Source organism: Dipodomys merriami, unplaced genomic scaffold (genome assembly GCF_024711535.1).
Source record: "Dipodomys merriami isolate MVZ:Mamm:240054 unplaced genomic scaffold, mDipMer1.0.p SCAF_1, whole genome shotgun sequence".
Taxonomy (NCBI): domain Eukaryota; kingdom Metazoa; phylum Chordata; class Mammalia; order Rodentia; family Heteromyidae; genus Dipodomys; species Dipodomys merriami.
In genome coordinates, this window is record NW_027202270.1 from 57,620,745 (window position 1) to 57,644,038 (window position 23,294).

Here is a 23,294-nt window from a genome sequence, read left to right on the forward strand (position 1 = left end):
AAATACAGTGAAAACAGGGGTTATATCGTGGGGGAGGGACATACAAAGCAACAAAGAAATCATCTTATAAAAATGTTAGAAACAATAGCAAGTAAGAAAAACCATTTGAATCCTTATCTTGGGGTCCTAACATCAACTTACCTGACCGTTTCTGCTTGTCTCAGACATATACTAGTTATTGCAAATAAGGGAAACCATGATACCTATGTTTCTTTGGGCCTGGCTTACTTCACCTAATGTAATTTTTTCCAAGTCTTTCCATTTCCTAACAAATGGGGCAATGTCATTCTTTCTGATGGAGGCATAGAATTCCATTGTGTACATATACCACATTTTCTTAATCCATTCATCAACTGAGGGCATCTGGGTTGTTTCCATATCTTAGCTATGGTAAATAATGCTGCAATAAATGTAGTTGTGTTGGTAGGTTTAGTATGGTCTTGTTTGTGATCATTCAGGTAAATGCCCAAAAGTGGGATTGCTGGGTCATAGGGGAGCTCGATGTGGAGTCTTTTGAGGAACCTCCATATTACTTTCCAAAGTGGTTGAACAAGTTTACACTCCCACCAACAATGCAGTAGGGTTTCCTTTTGGCCATATCCCCTCCAGCATCTGTTGTTATTAGAGTTCTTGATTATAGCCATTCTAACTAGGGTGAAGTGGTATCTCAATGCTGTTTTGATTTGAATTTCTTTTATGGCTAGGAAGGTTGAGCATTTCTTCATGTGTCTATTGGCCATCCTTCTTTCCTCTTCAGAGAAGTTTCTCTTTAAGTCTTTAGCCCACTTATTTATTGGGCAGTTGTTTCTTTGAGGATTTGTTGTTGGGGGATTTAATGTTTTGAGTTCTAGGTATATTTTAGATATGAGACCCTTGTCCATTGTATGGCTAATGAAGATTTTCTCTCAATCCGTGGGCTTTCTATTGATCTTACTAGCTATGTCCTTTGCCATGCAGAAGCTCTGCAACTTCATGCAATCCCATTTGTCCAACCTTTCTTTGAGTTGGGTCTCTATTAAGAAAATTTTGTCCTGTGACAAGAGACCTAGGGTTTCTCCTATTCCTTCCTGTAATGTTTTCAGAGTATCTGCTTTGACACCGAGGTCTTTGTTCCCTTTGGAGTTGATTCTGGTGCCGGGTGATATAGAAGGATCTAGCTTTAGTTTTCTACAGGTGATTAACCAATTTTGCCAGCACCATTTACTGAAGAGGTTGTCTTTCTTCCATTCTACTTTTTTTAGCTCCCTTATCCAAGATTAGATGGCTACAGGTCTGTGAGTTCATTTCTGGGTTTTCAATTCTATTCCATTGGTCCTAGGTCTGTTCTTGTGCCAGTACCAAGCTGTTTTGATTACTATGGCTTTGTAGTAGAGTTTGAAATTTGGTATTGATATTCCTCCAGCAAGATCCTTTTTGCTATTTGGGGTCTTTTATTGTTCCATATGAATTTTTGGATTCCCTATTCTATTTCTTTGAAGAATGAGGTTGGAATTTTGATAGGTATTGCGTTGAATTTGTAGATAACCTTGGGAAGTATTGCCATTTTCATGATGTTGATCCTTCCAATCCCGGAACATGGGAGGGTTTTTCCACTTTCTAAGTTCTGTTTTGATTTCCTTTTTCAGGTTTTTAAAGTTTTCATCAAAAAGGTCCTTCACTTCTTTGGTTAAGTTAAATCCTAGGTATTTTATTTTTCATGGGGCTATTACAAATGGAGTTACTTCCCTGATTTCAGCCACGCTTTTCTCATTGTTGGCATACAGAAAAGCCATTGGTTTTTGAGGGTTAATTTTATACACTGCTACTTTGCCAAAGTAGCTTGAGTAATTTGGGAGTGGAGTCCATGGGATTCTTTAAATACAAGATCATGTCATCTGAAAAGAGGGAGAGTTTTACTTTATCTTTTCCTATTTGGATCCCTTTTATGTTTGCATCTTGTGTTATTGCTGTAGCTAGGCATTCTAATACTAAATTGAAGAGTAGTGGACAGAGTGGGCATCCTTGTCTCGTTCCTGAGTTAAGAGGAAATGGCTTTAGTTTTTCTCCATTAAGTATAATGCTGGCTGTAGGTTTGTCATATACAGCTTTTATTGTATTGAGGAATGTCCTGTGGATTCCTCGTTTTTCCAGAGCCTCCATCAGAAAGGGGTATTGTATCTTGTCAAATGCTTTTTCTGCATTTATTGAGATAACGACGTGTTTCTTATCCTTGCTCTTGTTGATATGATGAATTATATTAATTGATTTGTGTATATTGAACTAGCTTTGTATCCCTGAAGTGAATTCTGTTTGATCATGGTGTATGATTTTTTTGGATGAATTGTTGAAGTTGATTGGCCAAAATTTTGTTGAGAAGTTTTGCATCAATGTTCATCAAAGAAATGGGTCTATAGTACTCTTTCTTTGATGAGTCCTTGCCTGGTTTTGGGATGAGGGTTATGATGGCTTCATAGAATGAGTTTGGTAGTGAACTTTCTCAATCAATTTCATTGAAGAGTTGGAGGAGTATTGGTGTGAGCTCTGCTTTGAAGGCCTTGCAGAATTCCGCTGTAAATCCATTTGGTCCTGGGCTTTCCTTAGATGGGAGGTCTCTTATTGCTGTTTCTATTTTAATGCTTGATATGGGCCTGTTAAGTTGGTTTAACTCATTTTGATTTCGTTTTGGCATGTTAATATTTGCTAGGAAAAGGTCCAATTCTGCCAGCTTCTCAAACTTATTAGAATAAAGGATTGAGAAGTATTCTCGTATAATGTTCTGAGTCTTGGTTGTTTCTGTAGTGATATTTCCATTCTCATATCTGATTTTGTTTATTTGGGTGCGTTCTCTTCTTTTTCTGATAATATTTGCTAAGGATCTCTCAATTTTGTTAATTTTTTCGAAGAAATACTTGTTGTTTAGTTGATTCTTTCTATGGTTCTTTTGGATTCTAATTTGTTTAATTCTGATTTAATTTTAATATTTTCTTTCCATCTACTGGATTGGGGTTTAGTTTGCTGCTCTTTTTCAAGGAGGTTCAGATGTCTCATTAAATTGTTGGTTTCATATCTCTCCAATTTGTTGATGTAGGAACTCAGAGCTATAAACTTGCCTCTGAGTACTGCCTTTGCTGTGTCCCAGAGGAGCTGGTAATATTTGTGTTCATTTTTGTATTGTATCTCTCTGAGTTAATGCTTAATGATTATTTTGAATGAATAGGAAAATATATAAATATCAAATGTAATCTTTTTTATGCCTTTTTTATGCCTTTTTCTAGGCAAGTGCTCTAATTAATGAAGCCATTCTCCTAGTTCTGTTTTAATTTTGTTTATGAGAGTCTCATGAACTATTTCCAGGATGACCTTGAACTCAAGATCCTTCTGCATTCATCCCTGGAGTAGCTGGTCTTACAGGCATGAGTCACCATTCTTGGGTTGGAAGCAAATTTTATATTTATTCCAACAAAGCCACTCTCTTTTTAGAACATGTGTGTTATTACTCAAAGTTTTGTCAGGAAAAGAAGAAGCTGTCTGTTTTCAACAGGAAGGTTATAAATTTTGGAGTTTAAAATCACTAGGAAGATCTGACTGTGTGATAGAAGTCATAGAAAGCTGTTTCTAGGCTTCAAAAATGACAAATTCACAGGAATTGCAGATATCCTCTGCCAATGGACTCAGTTGATGTCAGCTAGAAAGGGGTGAGGACAGAATCCTTGGAAACTACTGTAAATCATCTGTGCCTATGCATTACCACTACAAGGATAACAGTGACTTGAAATTCTCTCTCTTTCATATTCCCTCTGGGAGAGCAGGGTGTATTACTTTTCCATGGCTGCTGTAATGAATTTCATAAACTTTGTCACTTAAAGCAACAGACATGATCCAATCATGAACATTGTTCAGTAGTCTAGAGTCTGAACAGGTCTTCCTTGGCCATTGATCAAGGAATTCTGAGGGCCACAGTGAAACTAGAGATTCTGTAGTAAAATTCATTTGCTTGCCTTTCCCATTTTTGGAGAATGTCTGCATTCATATTTGATGGGCCAGTGTTGCATTTCTTCTGTTTTTCATTTCTGTTTCTGTCACCATATTTCTATTTTTTATTTCAAACCTCCCTTTGCTTCTTTCTTATAAAGAGATGAAGGAAAAGAGGTGACACCATAGGGTGATGAGACTCAAAGGACATTAAATATAAAGGTGCTTACAAAAAATCCACTGATCACTGGTTGAAAAAAGAGGAGAGGGAGGAAAGGAATGAGAAAATTATGGAGGAGTTGAATTAGTTCAAACTGTACTTTATGCATTTATGGAAACATCACAGTGAAATTCTAATATATGATAATTAAAAATGAAATGCATGACTGTATTTGGGCTTAGCCAAGGTAATCCAGAATAGCCTTCCTATCTCAATGGTTTTTATTTTCCTTTTTGGTGGTGATAGATGTGAACTCAGGGCCATGTACTTGCTAGACAGACACTTTACCACTTGAGATATACTCCTAGCTCTTTTGGCTTTTGTTATTTTTTAAATAGTCTTGCATGTTTGTCCAGGCTGGCCTGGACAGCAGTCCTCTTATTGATGCTTTCCTTATAGCGGGAATGGCAATTGCACTAGATTATATAGCTAGAATTACAAGCATGAACCACTGTACTCAGCCCATTTCAATTTTTTCAATTTTTTTGTGCTGGTCTTGAGGCTTTGAAATCAGGGCCTCGTTACTGTCCCTAACCTTTTTTTTTTCTGGTCAAGGCTAGCACTGTACCATTTTAGCCACAGCTCACCCCCTCCCTACCTTTTTCTTGGTGGTTAATTGGAGATAAGAATCTCATAGGATGTTCCTGCCCAAGGCTGGCTTTCAACTGTGATCCTTATATTCAGCTTCCTGAATAGGTAGGATTATAAGCACAAGTGAGTGGCTCCTGGCCTATCTCAATATGCTTAAGCCTAATAAACTCAGAAAAGCTCCTGTTGCATGTAAAGTGACATTCACATGTTGGACAGATTTAGGAGCTGTTTATCCTAGAAGGAGATAGAGTAGATTTCTAGTCAGCCTAACACAGTCAGAAAGTATATAATTTTAACCTGTCTTTGTAACAGATTCTGGAAACTGGAATCCATTTGAATTTTAATTCAGCAAGAACCTACAATGAAATAAAAAATAAATATGTTAAAGGGTTTCAATGTATGAGCATTGATGATAGGGGTTATATTTGTGTCTGGCCTCTAATGCTTAGGCCACAGAGATCATTCTTTTTTTTTTAAAAAAAGAGTTATTTCCAGAATGATTATAAGGTAAAATGAAAATAGACAGTAGACCTTAGTTTAAACTTCTGTTTTAATTTGTGTGGAGATACAAAACTTAGACTTAGGAAAATTCTGTATCACTGAGTTACATGCTCAGGCCCTTAGTTACAATTTTAGAAGGACTTTATAGCCTTGGCTTATGATGTGATAGGCTTTTATTTTTGTGTATAGTGACACTGATGAGTCATGGAATTAGAGGGCACAAGTATTATCTTTGAGGCTTAAGCTACTGTCTACTGCCATATTGTGTGTCTGTATGAAATTAAAAAAAATATTTTGAAGCGGGGAGCTGGTGGTTTACACCTGTAATCCTAGCTACTAAGGAAGCTGAGATCTGAGGATCATGGTTCAAAGCCAGCCCAGGCATGGTTAAACATGATGATATCCAGTTCAATTTATTTTCTTGAAAATGACATGATTTCATTCTTTAAGGCTGAATAAAACTTCACAGTACATACTACATACATACATACATGCCACATTTCCTTAGCTGTTCGTTGGCTGATGGGTACATATGTTGATTTCATGCATTGTAAATAATGCTTCAATAAACAGGAATGTGCAGGTATCTCTATAGCATGCTGGCTTACATCCTTTGGCTATATACCCAGGCATGTTATTGCAAGATTATATGATAGCTTTTTTTTCCCATTACATCATTTTTAAGGTTAAAAAATAGTGTTCTGAGAATGTTGAATAAAATTTACTAAATGTTTATGTTTGTGTTTTGAATCTTTTAGTAGGAGCCTGTTTGTGCCTGACTAGTGGCAGCCCTCTCTTGGCTTGGACTAGTTCAAACTGGGTAGGTAGCCCACGCTGGGTCCCCAGGCCAGCAAGTGCCTTTGTGTGTGTTTGGTCCCTAGTTAGTTGGAGGGAGCTAAATCAGGTCTGCTGTGGGAACTGGATGTCTTCTCATAGAAAAATGTTCGCAACTCATCCAAAACAAAGAATGGTACTTTAATTTGTATATAAATCTGTGGAGTTCTGTTTTATTGTTGAGTACTATCTCAGAAGTTTGTAAAGGAACTTTTCTTCAAACATTCTCTTTTAAATGCTTCTTATTTCTGAGTGTGTTCTTCATATTTAGGAAACTCAATGTGGTTTGCTTCCTCTTTCACCATCTTCTGAAGGTGTCCACCCCCTGCTCACATTATCAGACATTTGATTTGGTCATTCTGATCTGTAACTTGACCATTACTTTCCTCTAGTCACAGTGATTGCTTAGGTTGGCACATAGAAACTAGTCATAACCAGCAAGACAGAATTACTCATTTGCTAAAAATACTTAATCTTATACTATCAAAATTAAACTTTGCTCAACCATGAGAGAAAGCCTGTAGTTGTAAAAAGTCAACACATTGTACCTAGCAATTGAAGCCAGAAATCTTGTAGGCATAGCTGGGTGGTGAAGACACAAACTTGTTTTCAGTGACAACATTTGAACTAGTCTTTTAAAATAGTTTTGCAAGCTTTAAATAAAAAAAGTCAGGCTTAATTCTCTGTGAAAATAACTAAAACAAGTAGATATAAGAATAAAGATAAAACGTTGAAATAAAACCCAAGGGTATGTATCTTGATGAAGACCCTCCCCCCATTTTTTCACATTACCCTGGCTATCTTCAGATGAAGAGTTCAGTCTTAGAGCAGCCCAAGACCAGCTCCATGTTACAATGAAGAAGAGAATAAGAGCTTGGCAAAAATGGTGGACAAGGTCAAAGCCAAAACCACTATGTATCCTTAGGAGAGTTATACAATCTTTCTGGCTGCAACTTCTTTATATGTCAAGTGGTGACTATGATGAATTTAGGTAACTTTCCATTTCCCAGAGTGGTACAGATTATAACAATAAGCCACTAGAGAGTGTTTTAGTTGGGATAGTACTATACCAATCCATAGTCATAAATAAAGATAATGGTATTCATTAAGTTTTAATAATTCAGAATAGGAATTCAAAAGAAAAATAAGCATTTTTATTTCTTTAGCCTGTATAGAAATAATCCAGGACTGTGGTCTAAAATTGTCAGTACAATAAACAAGACTTTCATAACATTTCTGTGCATGGTATTATTTCAAAATTGACTTTTGCTTTCTTCCAATCTCTCAGCTGTGATAGTCTCAAAGCATACATTTGAAAATGTTATTTCCTGATTAAAATATATGACCTCAATGACCTGAATGTGATAGTACTTTCTTCTTTCTCTATTTTTTAACCTAGATTTTCAGTTCTTATCAAGTTTCCACCATTGATCTTTTAGCTCTATGTATAAGACAAATGATTTGTTGTGATTTGTTAGCTCAAGTCCTTCACAGATACTCTGACTTCTCAGGGTTTTTTTTTCTTCAGATTGGTCCTTTTTCTAATCTGTTTTTCAAATACTTACTCTAGACAATTTCCCTGACCACACAGTCGGAGTAAAGCTCCTCTCTCATTACTCTCCATTATTTTCATTGCATCCATCAGAATCTATAACTAGGTATTTCTTATTATGTTTATTTCCTACTCTGTAATATTCAAAGCTATATGGGGATAAGGTTTGTATGTGTTTTACACTCTAACAGGTTTCACAATTAGTATATAACAAGTGACCAAATGATTTTGAGAAAATAAATTAATATATTATATAGATATATAAATTTGGGATACAAAAACTGAATTTTGAATAATTTCAGGACTTAATTGCTAATTCTTCTTGCCCTAAGAACAGATCCTAAATGATTGGCTATTGAATATGGATACTGCTTGTGTTGAAATGTGTGTCATGGAATAAACAAATGCCTTTTGAAGTAACTCCCTTTGAAAGCACTAATTTGTGCCAAACCACATTGTACTCTTTCATAGATAAATTCAGCATTGTGTTTCCCCTGTGTGTTCTTTCCTTGGAGAAAGACTGCAATAGCTGTAAGCATGTGAGTAACTTCTGTCTGGCCATGCTCATTTAGCAAACAGGTATACTTTGTATTTTTATTACTTACGATTTTGTCTCTTATGTCACGAAACCTTTCTTTTCAACCAAAGTAAATTCCTTAAGGATAATTTTCATTGTTTTATGATGATTGCGTTAGGAAACAACTTGACTAGGCTACATCACACTGGTGGGTTTGCTGAACAGTCCTGTTCACTTGGTCTGTGAAATTACATCAGTGGCATATAGAATTAGATTTTCAAGGATATCTTCTATGGGCTCAGTAAAATATATCATCATTTTCTGGAAGGAAAATTGTTTAAATGTGTACATTTGGGCTTGAGTTTAAGGACTTAGTATTGATTACACAATATTTACCATAGTTAATATTTTCCATTGATGATTGGTGAATTTGTCTTTCTCTTTACCACTTTACTTCCTTCCTTTTCTTTTTTCCTTATTCCTCTCCCTCTATTCTTCCTTTTCCTTCCATCCTTCTTTCTTTTTTAATTTTTGAGACACTTTTGTTATCTTGCTCAGGCTGTCCCTTAGCTCACTATCTAGCTCACACTTGCCTCGAACTTGGGATCCTCCCAAGACAGTCTACTGACATCTGGGATTATAGGTGAGCACCACCATGCTCACTTTTTTGTGTTTCTCAAGGTAACTCATGAGGAAAAATTTAAAATATCCAAGTTTAAATTCTAAATAAAAGAAACATAGTCCAAAATTTTCCCTTTCTTGCTTTCTGTTAAAACTTCATTTAACACAAAATGCTAGTTGTATGATTCTCATACAAAGAAACAAACACACATACAATCATATGTGCAATATTCATTTCTTGATTTTTAAGAGGAAACACTCTCAACAGAAACTAAATAAAAGAACAAAACAAAACAAATTTCTTTGTTGAAGAGTCACCAGAAAACTATTCATTTCTTCTTTCTGCTGACTGTGAAACAGCCTTCAGAAATAAAAATCATTAAAAAAACCCAACTCACTGAGTGACCCCACATTTAGCCTGCTAAACTTAGTGTTGAATATAACCATGGGTGACAAGATGTAAGTTCCAAAATGGCACGGGTATTGTTAAGCCCTATATTCACATTGCTTTGGAAATCACAGGGTATTCTGAAAACATTCAACAAATATTTGCCCTGAAAATGCAATTTTTGTTTTATGCCCAGGAGGCCCATATTTGGTAGTGATTCTGTGATAGTGACAGAAGTGAAGCTGAGAAAATGCTTCATTTGGAGGACTCACCATTCTCTCCACAGATAAAAAAAAATGTTCTGACAGAATTGGACTCAATAGATAACCCTAGAAGTTGTGTGGAACAGTGGAGAAAGAATGTGAATCTTAGCTAATGTTTGTAGAGTCATCTACTCATCTCAGGACTGTTACTCTTATTACACTTCAAAAACACAAAGCTAGATGTAAGAGACGTTCTTTAGTTTAGAGGAGAAACCAAGATACAGAGAAACAAGCCCTTTACTAGTGAGGGGCAGGAACTGGATTCAAACCTAGCAGTCTGGTTCCAAATGTACATTTTCCAATCACTTGCTATAGTGCTTCTCCAGAGAGATGGGGACTGGCACTGCAGTATCTTGAACATGAACTGGACCCTCAGATAAAATGGGACTAGTGAAAACATTGCTTTATGGTTTTGTGATTTCTCAACATATGATTCAAGGATGTTCACATAGTCATGCAAGCACAAATGTGACTTTATCATGTTTATGTGCCTTTATTAAACTAAAATTTTTGCTATGTATATATGCTTGATTCTTATTTATTCTCTTATAAAAATATAACAAATAGGGTGATAAACTAAAAAACGTAGATCTCATCATTCTTAAAACAAATAATTATTTAAATTGTCTATCCTTTTAATTATTTTTAGGAGTACTTCTTTATGTGCTAATATATTTGTCAAATTATCTCAAGAAATACCTTTGGTGCTAGTCCTGGGGCATGAACTCAGAGCCTGGGTGCTGTTCCTGAGCTTTGCTTCCCCCACCCACCAAGGGAAGCAATTTACCACTTGATCCACAGCTCCACTTTCAACTTTTTGGGTAATTAATTGGAGATAAGAGTTACACAGACTCTTTGCTTTGTACAGCAATCTATTAGATCTCAGGTTCCTGACTAGTTAGGATTACAGCCTTGAGCCTCTAGCTCCCAGCTCAAGAAAAAAAAAAGAATATATATATATATATTTCATATTAATGTTTAGCTTTCGTTTGAGTATATCCTGTATATTTCCTCTTAACTTTTTAATCTTGGGTGACCAGAATCTACACAAGAATTTTGTTGGAGATTCTATGGGTCAAATACAGACAAAAATATTTCCAACTTTGTTATGATTACAATAAAAATGAATATCCCTTCTTTTATGCAGTTTTAGCATTGAAGAAATTACTGAAGTAACAAAATCACTTTCCATATTTTTTTGTTTTCATATACAGAAACAAGTTCCCATATTATTCATGGTAAAAAACATATTTATTGGTCCTTCTTAATGTATATATTTATTTTTAAAATAATTTATTTCATTTTTATTATTTTTAATTAATTATATAAAGTGATTTTAATTGAACCATGTCAGTTTCTGAGTATACTGCACTTTAATCAATGTTACCTCTTTGATGATGCTTCCCAGTCTCTCCTGGTTCACCTGTCTCCTTGATTTTCCTAATCACATTTTCACATACATGCATCGAATATTATGAGTGTATTCTCCCACCTTTCCTCTCTTGATTTGTCTACAGGTAGACAATTTGACTTTACCCCTGCCTCTCAAGTTCCAGCTTAATCCTAATATCTTCCAAGGCTTCATTATAAAACACTTCTTGGAAATCACATGGAAATCCAACTCTAATATTTTCTTTAACGTGTGGTCAACATTGACAACTTGACAATGGAGAATGCTTTGTGATAAATGTGCCTTGGAAAATCCTTTAAAAATTAGCCATGTTATTTGATATGCTACTTATTCTTTTATATATAATTGAATACAATTTAAGTAGTAAATTATGAAATATTAATCTTGAAAATTTGGATTGCTTCAGTGTACCAATTTCTCAAGTTTTAAGCAGCTAACACTATCTTGGCATTGTAAATGGTAAATTCTGAAAAGTTGTCTTTATATATAATTAGAAACCCTATCATAATACTAATTTTACCCTTCCTGATTACATCGTACTTTCTGTCAATGTCTATGTCATCCTTGAGTATATAATTTCTTATTACAGGTAAGGATTATCTGGGGCTGTTTATGTGGAAAGTTGACACTTTTTCCGTACATATCAAATTTTTACAATTGGAACTTTGTTCCCAATTTTTTCAATTGTATAGTTTTAATAATCAGAATAATTATATTTTTAAAAATTGTGTGATCAATATTTACTTTATAGGTTTTAAATTTCACTGTGAGATTATATCTGATTTCAAATAATTTTGTATGTAATTTTTTGTTAGAATTTATGATTTTGACTTATAAAAGTTATAAAATTAAAAATGGGAAATATGTTTTAAATATTAAGGCAAAATAAAAAAATAAAAGATTTATTCAATATCTACATGCTTACATTAAAACTTGATACACTCATAATGCCTCTTTTTAGGATCTATTGTGATGATGGAATGAAGTAATGGATGTGAAAGTACTTTATGAGACTAGTAAAATTCATATGTCATATGACACAAATAAATTTAAAGAAAAAGGTAGTTTTCTTTTATTGTGAGAATACCGTACAGAGGAGTTACAATTACATGGGCAAGATAATGAGTACATTTCTTACCAAGCATTGTTGCTTCTCTTTGTTTTCCCTTCCCATCCCTTCCCATACTCCTCCCCCCCCTCCACTGATTCTTCCCCCCACCCCCCATCAGAGTTGTTAAGTTCATTTTGCGACATAACGACTTGTACATCTCATTGTTGCAATGGGTCCACCTGTATCCCTAGTTAAACGATTTGTTTTTTCCCTTTCCCTCCACAAATTATACCAACATCAAATACAGTGAAAGCAGGGGTTATACCGTGGGGAAGAGACATACAAAGCAACAAAGAAATAATCTTATAAATATGTTAGAAACAATCGCATGAAAGGAAAAAAAAACCCAAAAAACATTTGAATACTTATCTTAGGGTTCATTCCCCTAACATCAATTTAAAGAAAAAGATAGTTTTCATAATTTATTTAGAAAAACAATGCTATTGTAGATGAATACAGTCTTAAAGACATAATCTGAATGTAATTATCTGAACTTTTTATTTTTTCTATATTAAACAACATGTATATTTTAAAAACACAGAATCCATAGAGTACCTCAGAATTAAAACTACTATTCTGTATGGGGTAAAGCAAAAAAAATTCTTGTATTATAATTGCTAGATAATTTACTGACTTCTATATAAATGAATGCTTTTTTCCATTGTGTAGCATGACATTTTGATGTGCCAATGATCATTATTTATTTATTCTATAAATATCTGCATAATTGTTTAATCATTTCTCAACTTATAGAAAAGAAAAAAAAACTAAAAATTTACATTCTTAGAATCCCAGTAGAGTTGAATGTAAGTTCTCATAAAGGCTATGAGAATCAAAAGATGTACAAAGTAACCTTACAAAAATAGTAAATATTATGTTAAGGCAATGAGGAAAAGATTCATGGCAGAAGATGTAATGAAGGTTTTTGTCTGGGGAAAGTCTTTATGGATTCTGAAATATAAAGTAGTTTAAAAAAATAGCGCAATTACCAAGTGAAAATTTCAACACTGTATTAAAAATGCCCCGTATGATTTTGAGGCATTACTTCATATACCTTGTACTTGCTCAAAGTTTCTGATCATGACATTAGGAGACTAATTTTTCCTTACAAGAGTGAAGTTTTAATTCTTTATTAGGCTGCTTCAGAAGGGGTTTTAGCAAGGAGTGTAGGTGGTCATTTAGGCTTTGAGTTTTCACTCTAAAGAAATAAAATGTCAAAATGCACAATGAGAACTAATTAAGTCAAATGAAAGCACCATACCCAGTCAACTTAGATATCAAAAGCCAAAGTTTTAAAATGTTGCGTATAAAAATCCAGCGTTTTGGAACTTTAATTTACTTTAACGCAAAACAAATTTTGTAATGTGTAAAGCTCTCTGGCAATTCTTTTGACACAAGTAAACTAAATTATTTGTGAAGATAAATTTCACTAGCTTACTTTTCCTCAAGAGTGCCCTACTAGCTACTTCAATTGTTTTAATTGTGTTCCTTCAGTAAAAATAATGGACACGACTGTTCAAACACACTCACTTATGCACTAGTCCTCATAATGTGTCTGTCATGATGGTTGAAACAGTCATTTGCTGACATATTTTATGGCCATGAACATGTTTCAGAAACCAGCAAAAAGGATTGGCCTTTAAGAAATAAGCAAGAGCAGCATTTCCTTCTAGTGAAACGACATATAATTTGAAATAATAGAGTGTCAATAGTTACTATAGGAAATTGCGAGAAAGTGGACATTTCCAAGTCTACTTTTATCTGAGAAAAAATAGTTCTTTTTAAAGCCAGCAAACACTTTATTGAATTAAAAGCATCTTTGTCAGATTCTGAAAATGTTTATTGCACAAGGTTTAAAGTTCTGAACTTCTCTAAATATGTAGAATAGCAATTTTGTAGAGAATAAATGTTAATGCTATGCAGAATAGCATTCTCTTCTCCATACCTTCTCATTTATATTAGACCATGTCCGAATTGACTTTTGCATTTAATGACCTCTATCAGAAAGTGTAAGAGTTGCCAAGGAAAAATTGTAGATAGAAACATAAACATCCAAATAGACTAGTTTGTGTCCAGTGGTTTGATTTATTCAAAAAACCTTTAAATATATTATAGATAAACTCCAATTATCTAATAGGCAGAGAATAGTTTTGAAAATTATGACATAAGAGTCTAGTATACAGATTAATATGCTATATCCAGTGTACAATAACTTGCTAGAGGGCATTGAAATAAGAAAGTACATCAACAGATATCAAAACAGTTGTGAGTAGTGTCTTCATACAGAATGAAAAGCTTACTTGTTAAAAATTTACTTGTTAAAAATGTAGAGGTCTCGTTCAGTTCACAATGTTATTATACTTTTATTAATCAGGAATTTTAAAAATAAATGTCATGCTGTTGGAATATAAATGCTGTTAAATATAAAAATTTATAATATTTTGCTAAACTAGGAAGCAAATCATGATCCCTAAAATACATAACTGATATTTATATATTATTTCAGTTGTGGGTAAAAAGATCAGATATTTATATGTTACATGTTCTTGAATTTATTCTTGAATTTTCTATCCAACAAGATAATTCTTTTAAAGCCATCATTTTAGTGCATTTCAGTTTTCCTTAATAAAATAGACATTTAAATCTAGTATTAGCTCCTCAGCAAGCATGAGAATCTAAGCTGTCTTACAGATGCTTATGTCCACAGAAGGATTTTTTTAGAGGAAACATTATTTCACTTCTATTTCCCTTATATGGCTTCTTTGTTCATTAAGCTAATTACTCTAGTCTACATTCATGCCTTTCATCTACCTTGTTTCTTTAGCTTGATCCTTTCCCAACCCTGAATCGACTGTTACTGAACAGTTGAAGCTGAACAGGAAGGAATTGCAGGTGTCAACTCACAGTTTACAAATATGACATCTCCTCTGGCATAGCTGGAAATATGAAATATTGATTTATGTGCAGTAAAAGGTCTTATAAAAATGATCACATACACATGAGAGATTAATGCGCAGGAGATCAATAGAAATTTCATTCTTGACGCTAGACTGTCACCTATGGTGAAATGCTAAAATACAGAAATCAATATTATCTATGAAATGTCAAATTTATTATAATTATGAGGATGAGAGCTGGCCAAGTGGCTCCCAGGAGAGAAGGAAGGATAGGTTACTGTGCTGAAGCATTCTTCATGTCCCTTGTTCACTTGCTGCCAATTTGAGAGCAATATTGGTGCAGGGGGTTTTCAGGCATTATGTACCGCTGTGTAGTAACAAATTCCTGCTGGAATATTTAACTCTTGAAGCTGACAATAATACAAGTGTCCACATAGTCAAAAAGGTGCAGAACTTTTAGCTTCAAAATATGAACATTTTAAGCATAGATTTTAAATAGGGTATGTGTACCACAGCCCACTGCTTAGGAAAATTGAGCTTTTACAGACAGAAGATTAATAAGATCTTGGTGCAATTTTATTCAAGCTCAGGTTCATTTTCTCTGGTGGTGGGGGGGAGGTGGAGGAGGGAGAATGTCCTAAATTATCTATTAGGACGCTTCACGTTTTCTATAGTTTAAGCCATTAGCTTGATTCTTAGAAATTGCCATTCAATTTCCACTGCCAGGCAGCAATTCTTTGAAAAGATTTTATGAGTTTGTGGCAGCCTACTGGTCTCATGGATCAAGTTTAATAGAGTCTTTGAAAAAGTAACACAAAGCTAAAATTTTATGAGCCTATAAGAAAACAATAAAATGAGAGTATTTTGTCTTTACTTTTAAGTGGGATGGGGATTTAAGATTTGGAGTTAAAAGTTAACAAAAAGTCTACTTCTTTACACACTTTTTTCATGTTTTCAAAAATATTAATAACACTACTTAATAACAATACTGATCTTCATATTATGAGAAGATATTATGAGAGAATGGCAGTTCTGTTACCTGGTAATTCTTGTAGAAATTGGGCTTGGTCTGGGTGGGCACAAAGGAAGAAGAATATATCTGACCAATGAGTAATTATAAAACCAAGATGGGAAATCCGTATTCCATTGTAGTTGGAATGTTGATAAACAGGCACTGTTATTTGCTGTCAATTAACATTGCTTTTAAAACTCCCTGGGTTCCAATTTTCATGATTCCCCATTTTAATTATAAGCAGCCTGCCTCACCAACTCTGCCTAGTGGGCCGCCTCAAATGCACGATCATTTCATTATCCCTTGCCTTCCACCTGGGAAGTGCTCAGAAATTTATGAAATGAACAAATGAATGAACAAGTGAATCGTTAAGTTAGTTTGTTTTGTCAAGCTCTGATATCACACGAAATGTGGAGGATAAATTTTCTCCTCATTTGGACTGAACATATTTATCATTAGTATTCTGATTCTCTTTTCATTTCCTTCTTATATCTTTGGTAACAATTAACTTTTTAGATCTAGCCATTACTTCTGATTGAAACAAGAGGCTATTGAGATGCCTCTTGTGATACCTTTCAATTTATGTTCCTTCTTTCACTGAATTTTTAACTGCAATTAGACACCATGGGGACATTTACTTTTACTATTAATAACGTTAATTTTATGTAACAACTATTCCATAGGTACCAATATTGATGTGTTTTCGTAAATTTCTGGAATCATGTTTCCTTAAATTTATTTTCAATCTTTAGGTACAATGAGATTTATGAGTTAATTTAATATAGATTCTTGGGGAAGCATCCCTTGTCCAGACTCATGTTTAGCTGAAGATAGTTTGACTAAGGAATATCTAAACAATAATGTTTAATATTTATTTTTAGGTTTCAGACACTTGTGTAAAAATTGAATAGCATGTTTTAATTAGTGAAATTTAAGCTTCCTTTCTCGAAAGTTACCTTTTTATTCTCTTAGAGTTTTGCTTTCTCAATACTACTACCTAAACCTATTGCTGTTATTTATGACATGTATTTTCCAGTATTACGTTAATATTTTCACAAAATAACACCCCTCCTAAAAGTCACAGTGATGGCAGAAATTGGCATCTCTCACAGATAAATACCTTAGGGAGTCACTGAAAGGTTTTGTGTGTGATGAGAAAGACCTCAACAGTTGGCCATTTGATACAGTGAGCATTAGTTGAACGTATACTAGATGCAGAAAATTGGGATAGAAAGAGGAAATAGGCACAGACACAGCTTTCAAGCTTTCACAAAACAGTTCAAATTGGGTGATGTTTAGAGATAGAAAACTCTTAGAAAAGAAAATTGCAAGACTTAGAACCTATTCAAGCTATTCCAAATACCTGAATCTGTGTATTCTCTGCTCAGATAAAAACATATTTCCTCTCCTCAGAAAAAAAGGAGTCCGTAGACATTGCAGACATGAAATGCAGAGTTCTTTCTCTCCCATTGTTACTGAGTTATTTACTCAACCTAAATATTATCTCTTTTGACCAGAATTGTAGGATTATTATTACTGACAAATAAGATGGAAGGTTCATAAACTTTCTTCCAGTTGGTAACATAAACACTTTTTTTAACCTGGGAAAGAGATAAAGATTTATTTACTTAAAAAAATGCTGTAGCATTTACACAATTTATAAATAGAGATTTGGGAAGATTTTCCACTCTACACAGCTTAAGCTCCCCGCCCCCCCCCCCCCATTCTGTACCTCAAGTACCAAAAGCAGTTAAAGTTAATGCTTAATGCAACCCAGTTGAAGAGATAGGCATTTCTTGCAGTCAGGTCTCAATTAAGAGATAAAAGACAAAAAGTGCAAAGCGCTTGATAAAGCTAAGAATACAAGGCCAGCCATGGATGTGCTTGAAGCTGTCCATAGCGATAACTGGATAGTCAGCTGGAATCTTCTTGAATTGAAGTGGGTGCTCTAACTTATCAAATTCCACATATGGGGAAATTATTGGTGCCTACAGTGGTGATTAACACTAACCCACTGGGTCAGAAACAAGCTGGGATAAAGGTGAAAACTGTATCTGACTATCAACACCAAATACATCCATTTAGGGAAAGATAGCAGAGGTTTTTTCTTCTTTTTTTATATCTTCAGTTGTGCAGGTTTTCAGGCCGGTCACACGGTTAACATTGCATATAGAGTGCTTTCTATAATGTGCAAATTGGAATGCACATTAAAATGTAATCTACTTTAATAAGTCACATGAAGATTACATTTTAAGATAATTGTTTGGGTGTTTATATGACATACCAAAAATATTTTCCTGCTTTGTTTACAGTATTTTTCCTTTTGCCTTTAAAACATGATTGCAACTATTAGTAATAAATTCCTCTTTCCTTCACGTGGTTGGGGGTGAAGTTATGAAGATTCTGATTTTTGATTTCTTGGATCCATAGTTTAGAATGCAATTTTCAACCTGCTTGATCTTATTGAATTTCCCAGAGTAAAAGCAGTTACAATGTTATGATTACCATTAACATTACTATATACCAATAATTAGGACACTTGATTTGAATTATGAATAATTCAGATAATTTTGTAGGTTGTATTCTTTCAATTCTTGTGTAGACAAAAGTATTTGAGTGGTGACAATGTCTGAAATTTAATGAATATTATAATCTGCACTTTTGGACACATCTTTCCAATTGGAATATAGCCAATTAATGATGATTTATTAGAATGGGTGAAAAGGAAATCAGAAGAAAATGGAAATGACAAATACTCTCCAAATTTTATACTATTCATTTCAAAGTATTTTTCCACCTAACCACCACTAATATTATTTACAAGTGATGACATTTAGCTGAAAAGATTTTCATCTCTTTTTCCCCTTCTTATCATTCTTGAAAAGTAAGTACCAATGAATACAAATAGCCCATTGGGTCAAGAGACAAGTAAGTCCTTATTAGTCTATGTAGGTATTGTCCATCCAGCAGGAAGTGAAATGACTCTTCTAGTGCTGGTGTCCATTAAATACTTCTTTTTAAAATTTTATTTTATTGTAAAGATGCTGTACAGAGGGGTTACGTTACATGAGTAAGGCAATGAGTACATTTCTTGTCCAGCATTGTTACCCCATCCCTTATTGTTCTCCCACTATCCCTTCCCCCATTAAATATTTCTTAAGTGAATAAGTGGATGAATAAACAATTTTGGAAACATGAAAATAAGTCTATTCTAGAATATTTTGTAAATCTGAAAATTATGATAATGTACAATTAAAACTTGCTGAATTCATTTTGTGGGGAATCTTATCTTTGAAGAATAACTGCATTGTTTAAGCATGTATAACCACTTATTTAAATGGATTCATGTCGCTAATGTGTGTTATGTTACCCAGCAAGATTTTAATAACCTTCCTTTTCGGCCATGAAACACCAGGTTAATTACTTGTTTTCTCAGGAATCTGGTCTAAGAGGCAATATTTCCAACTACTGTCTGTTGAAATAATTCTGTGATTTTTGTTTTTATTTGCTTGATTGTTAAGATATAAGATTCTGACATTTGAGACAAGCCTTGGAGCTATATATTGAGAGAAAAAAATTAAGTCTAGATGGTACAAAACCCAACTGACGAAGCCAATAATAAAAGAGAAATATTAACTTATCCCTGTAACTGCAAATTTGGCAAAACATCTCAAAGCATAGCTAGATACCAGGAAGTCAAATAATTCAAGCAGAATTTCATTTATTGGCTATGATTTTTATCTGCATTGACTTAGACTTCTCACAGAAAGTAAACTGGCTGGTTTCAGTGAATCAAGGTATAGTTTTACTTTAAATTTTTACTAACTGTAGTCCAATGGAAAAAAAATCTCAGCTATAATACATCCATAGAAAATACTAGAATGAGCTTAACTGCCTTGCTTGGGTACTTGCCTGTGTCTGACCCAATGTGATGTCCACTTAAGTGGAACATCTTGGATGTACAGTCTGCTTCATATGTCCTTTCCAAAGTCATCTTGTGTTCCCAGAAAGATAAGATGCTCTGTCTGGACTCTATATTTATGTTAGATTCAGTAGTAGAGGCCAGGGACTGAACAAAGATGGTTCTCTAGGAAACATCAAAGTACTTTTCCAGGAGAAAGACATTAGATGTTGGAGAGCGATAGAAACAATAGATGCATATTGCAAGAAATGTACATGACAGAAGATATCAGAGAAAAGCAAAACATTTTCTGAAATTCTATGTAATGAACAGCTTGTTGTTGTAAAAAAAACAAACAACAAAATCCCACTAACACTGAATTCAGCTATCTCACAGCTATGCTCCCCAATATTACAGGTTTGCAAATGCTCAGGTCTGCAATTCATTTTGGAGTATATTCAATTCTAAGATGGAGTATTGTGGTCAAGTATGTAGTCTGGTTTGTTAGTCTAAAGGAGAAAGCAACATTTACAGGCTTTCTTTTGTTTGTATTTTTTTGGGGTGGAGATACTGAGGATTGAACTCTAGGCCTTAACCAGTCTAACACTTGAGCTATAACCTAAGTCTATGTTTCTTATATAGTTAAAAAGAATTCATTTATTTTGTTAAGCTGTACAAGGGAGGTGTTTTCATTGTGACATTTTCATATCTACAAACATCTGGATTCATTTAAATTTTTTTTTTCAGATAAGGTCTTCAGTTAACTTTGCCTGGTTGTCTTGGACCATAATCTGCCCATCTCTACCTCCCCAAGAACTAGATTATAGGCATGTATTATGATCATCAGTCCCTACATTTCTTTTTCAAATTTAGCCTGATTTTGAAACCAACTAAGGGGCCTAAACTGTTGAAGACCAGTCATGGCTCATTCATACCCCCTTGGGGGGGGTACATTATAGAGGATTCCCCTGCCCTTTATGGGCATTCTTTTCTTTATTTTGGAAGCATGCTTTCCTAATATAGGCCAAGCTGGCCTAGGATTTGCAGTCTGCCTATTTCAGCCTGAGTTTTGAGATTACAGCTGTGAATTACCATACCTGGCTGAGAGCATTCTTTTTAATGTCAGAAACCAAATTTGCATTATGGAATGAGAATAGAAAACAATCCTCTTGACTGTCAGTGGATTAGCTAAAATAATATTCCTACATAAGATCATATCTGTGACATTCAGTAGCTTTTACTCTGGACTCCTAAAATTTTGTAATGAGTTGAGTAAAAGAGAGCATAAGGTTTTGGAATTTGGAGTAAATTAATTGTGAAGGAAATTTGTATACTTTCTATTATAGTTCAGAACCTTGTTTTGTTTAACTTTGCTCTGTCCTTTGGCACATCTTATTGAACAAAAATATCACCTTTATATTCTATCATTTCTAACAAAAACTGTTCTTTCATCATGATTTTAAGCATTTCCTCTTAAGTTTCAGAATTTTTTAAATTCTAGATTTTAGTGTAATAATGTAGTCTTTCTTATCTTGGTTTGGTCAGTATTACAGATCTGTTTTGCAATAAGTCTCTATAATTTATTTTCTATTTACCATTGTAAATATACAGCATTTCAGAAGGTCACCAGGGACTGTGAATTTTGTTCAACCGGTTGGTCTGGAGTGTTGAAATAATTTTAGGTTAAAATCTATAAACTTTTAGGGCATTTTACATATTGAATTGAGAAGATGGTACAGGACTTGTGTTGTGCTTTAGATAAAGCATCACACTTTGCTTTTCTTTTATTATTTTTAGAAATTGTTTCCCCACTTTCCCAGTAGTTTAATCTGGACCAACTTTAGGAGCAGACACCTGCATGTTGTAGTTCAGAGATATCCAAAAGGCCCTGTGGACTCATTGCTACTCCCTTTTTCACAGTCTTTGCAACAAGCATTGTAATTTCCATCTAGTGAGCCATCCTGTCATAACTCATCATCCTGAGAGTGGCCTGTGAAGAGGATAACCTATATGGTCATTGATGGAGCCATTAACATTTGAAACCAGCAAAGGTATGGGGGCTTGAGAGGAAACTGGTAAAAAAAAAATGGTCTCAAGCCCTGAGCTTTACAGAAGAAAATCATGTGCATTTGTAGGGTAAGAAGTAACTTTGTGATTTGCCTTCTTCATCATTGTGTGAAGACTGGATTGTAAGCAGAGATTTCAAAAAGAAATTGGCTTTAGTTAAAAGGTATTATACTATAATTATTGCATATTCCTTTGGAAGACAGTCAAGTGGTTATTGGATCCATTTACTTGATTTCTTGTGTTGCACCAGCTAATATTTTTAGGTTTTGATCTGTCCTGGATACAATCCTAAGTGTATTATCTTAATTAAGCATTCTGAGATAGATATTATTAGTCTGTTTTGTAACGTGAAATCAACTAGACACAGATACATTAAATGACAAAGTCACTTGACCAGTGTAAGAATGATATATTGTGTCTGGAGAGCGTTAACATATAGCAAACAAGTAACAAGCACTTAAAAATCTAGCCCATGTACAAAAATATCCAAATGGATGATGTGTCAGAGGATGATAGGACAGAATTATATTGCACAAGGTGAGTAGGGAAGGATTTGAGAGGATGTTACATTTAAGAGGCGATCTGTAGGAAAGCAACAAAGAGTCATGTAAGGAGGAGGCAACAATGCTTGATAAGAAATGTACTCATTACCTTGCCCATGCAAAGTAACCCCTCTGCACGGTATTTTCACAATAAAAATTAAAAAAAATTGTAACTACAAACCTTCTAAAGCAGAAGCTGGTTGTGTTTGTTGAAAAGGAAAGAACTCTTGTCTATCAACATGACTGGAAGAACAATTAGTGGAATGTAAAGTTTTTTTCACTTTTGCTGGATCTCTGGAACTAACAAGTCTTCGTTGTAAGAGTATGTATTAAGTTAAGCATTCTTCAAAGAATCAGAATCAACAGGATAGATATATAAAGGTAGGGATACAAATATGAGAATATATTACGTCAACTGACTCATATGATACAAGTCCCGCCATCTACCATATGCATGCAGGACCAGAAAACTGGTAGTGTAATTCAATCTGAGTCTGTAGGACTGAGACCGAGGGAAGCAATGGTGTAACTCCCAGTCCAAGGTCATGTCTAGCAGTTTAATACTTGAGCCATACCTCCAGAGCTCTGCTTTTGTTTAGTTAATTGAAGATGGCATCTTGTGAACTTTTCTGCCAATGCTGGCTTAGAAATGCAGTCCTCCAGGTCTGTCTCCTGAGTAGGATTACAGTTGTGAGCCACCAGTATCCAGCTATGCATATCCTAGAGTCATCTTACTTTTCATATCCTATCAATTTTTTTTGCTTTGTGTACTTAGGTCACTCTGAAAATAAAGAAGTTATTATTTAGCTTAAGTTGCCAAAGTGAATGTGTATGTGTGTATGTATGTATGTATGTGTGTATATATATATATATATGGGTTATGGTATAAGCGGCGACATTCTTATTCAGGTATGG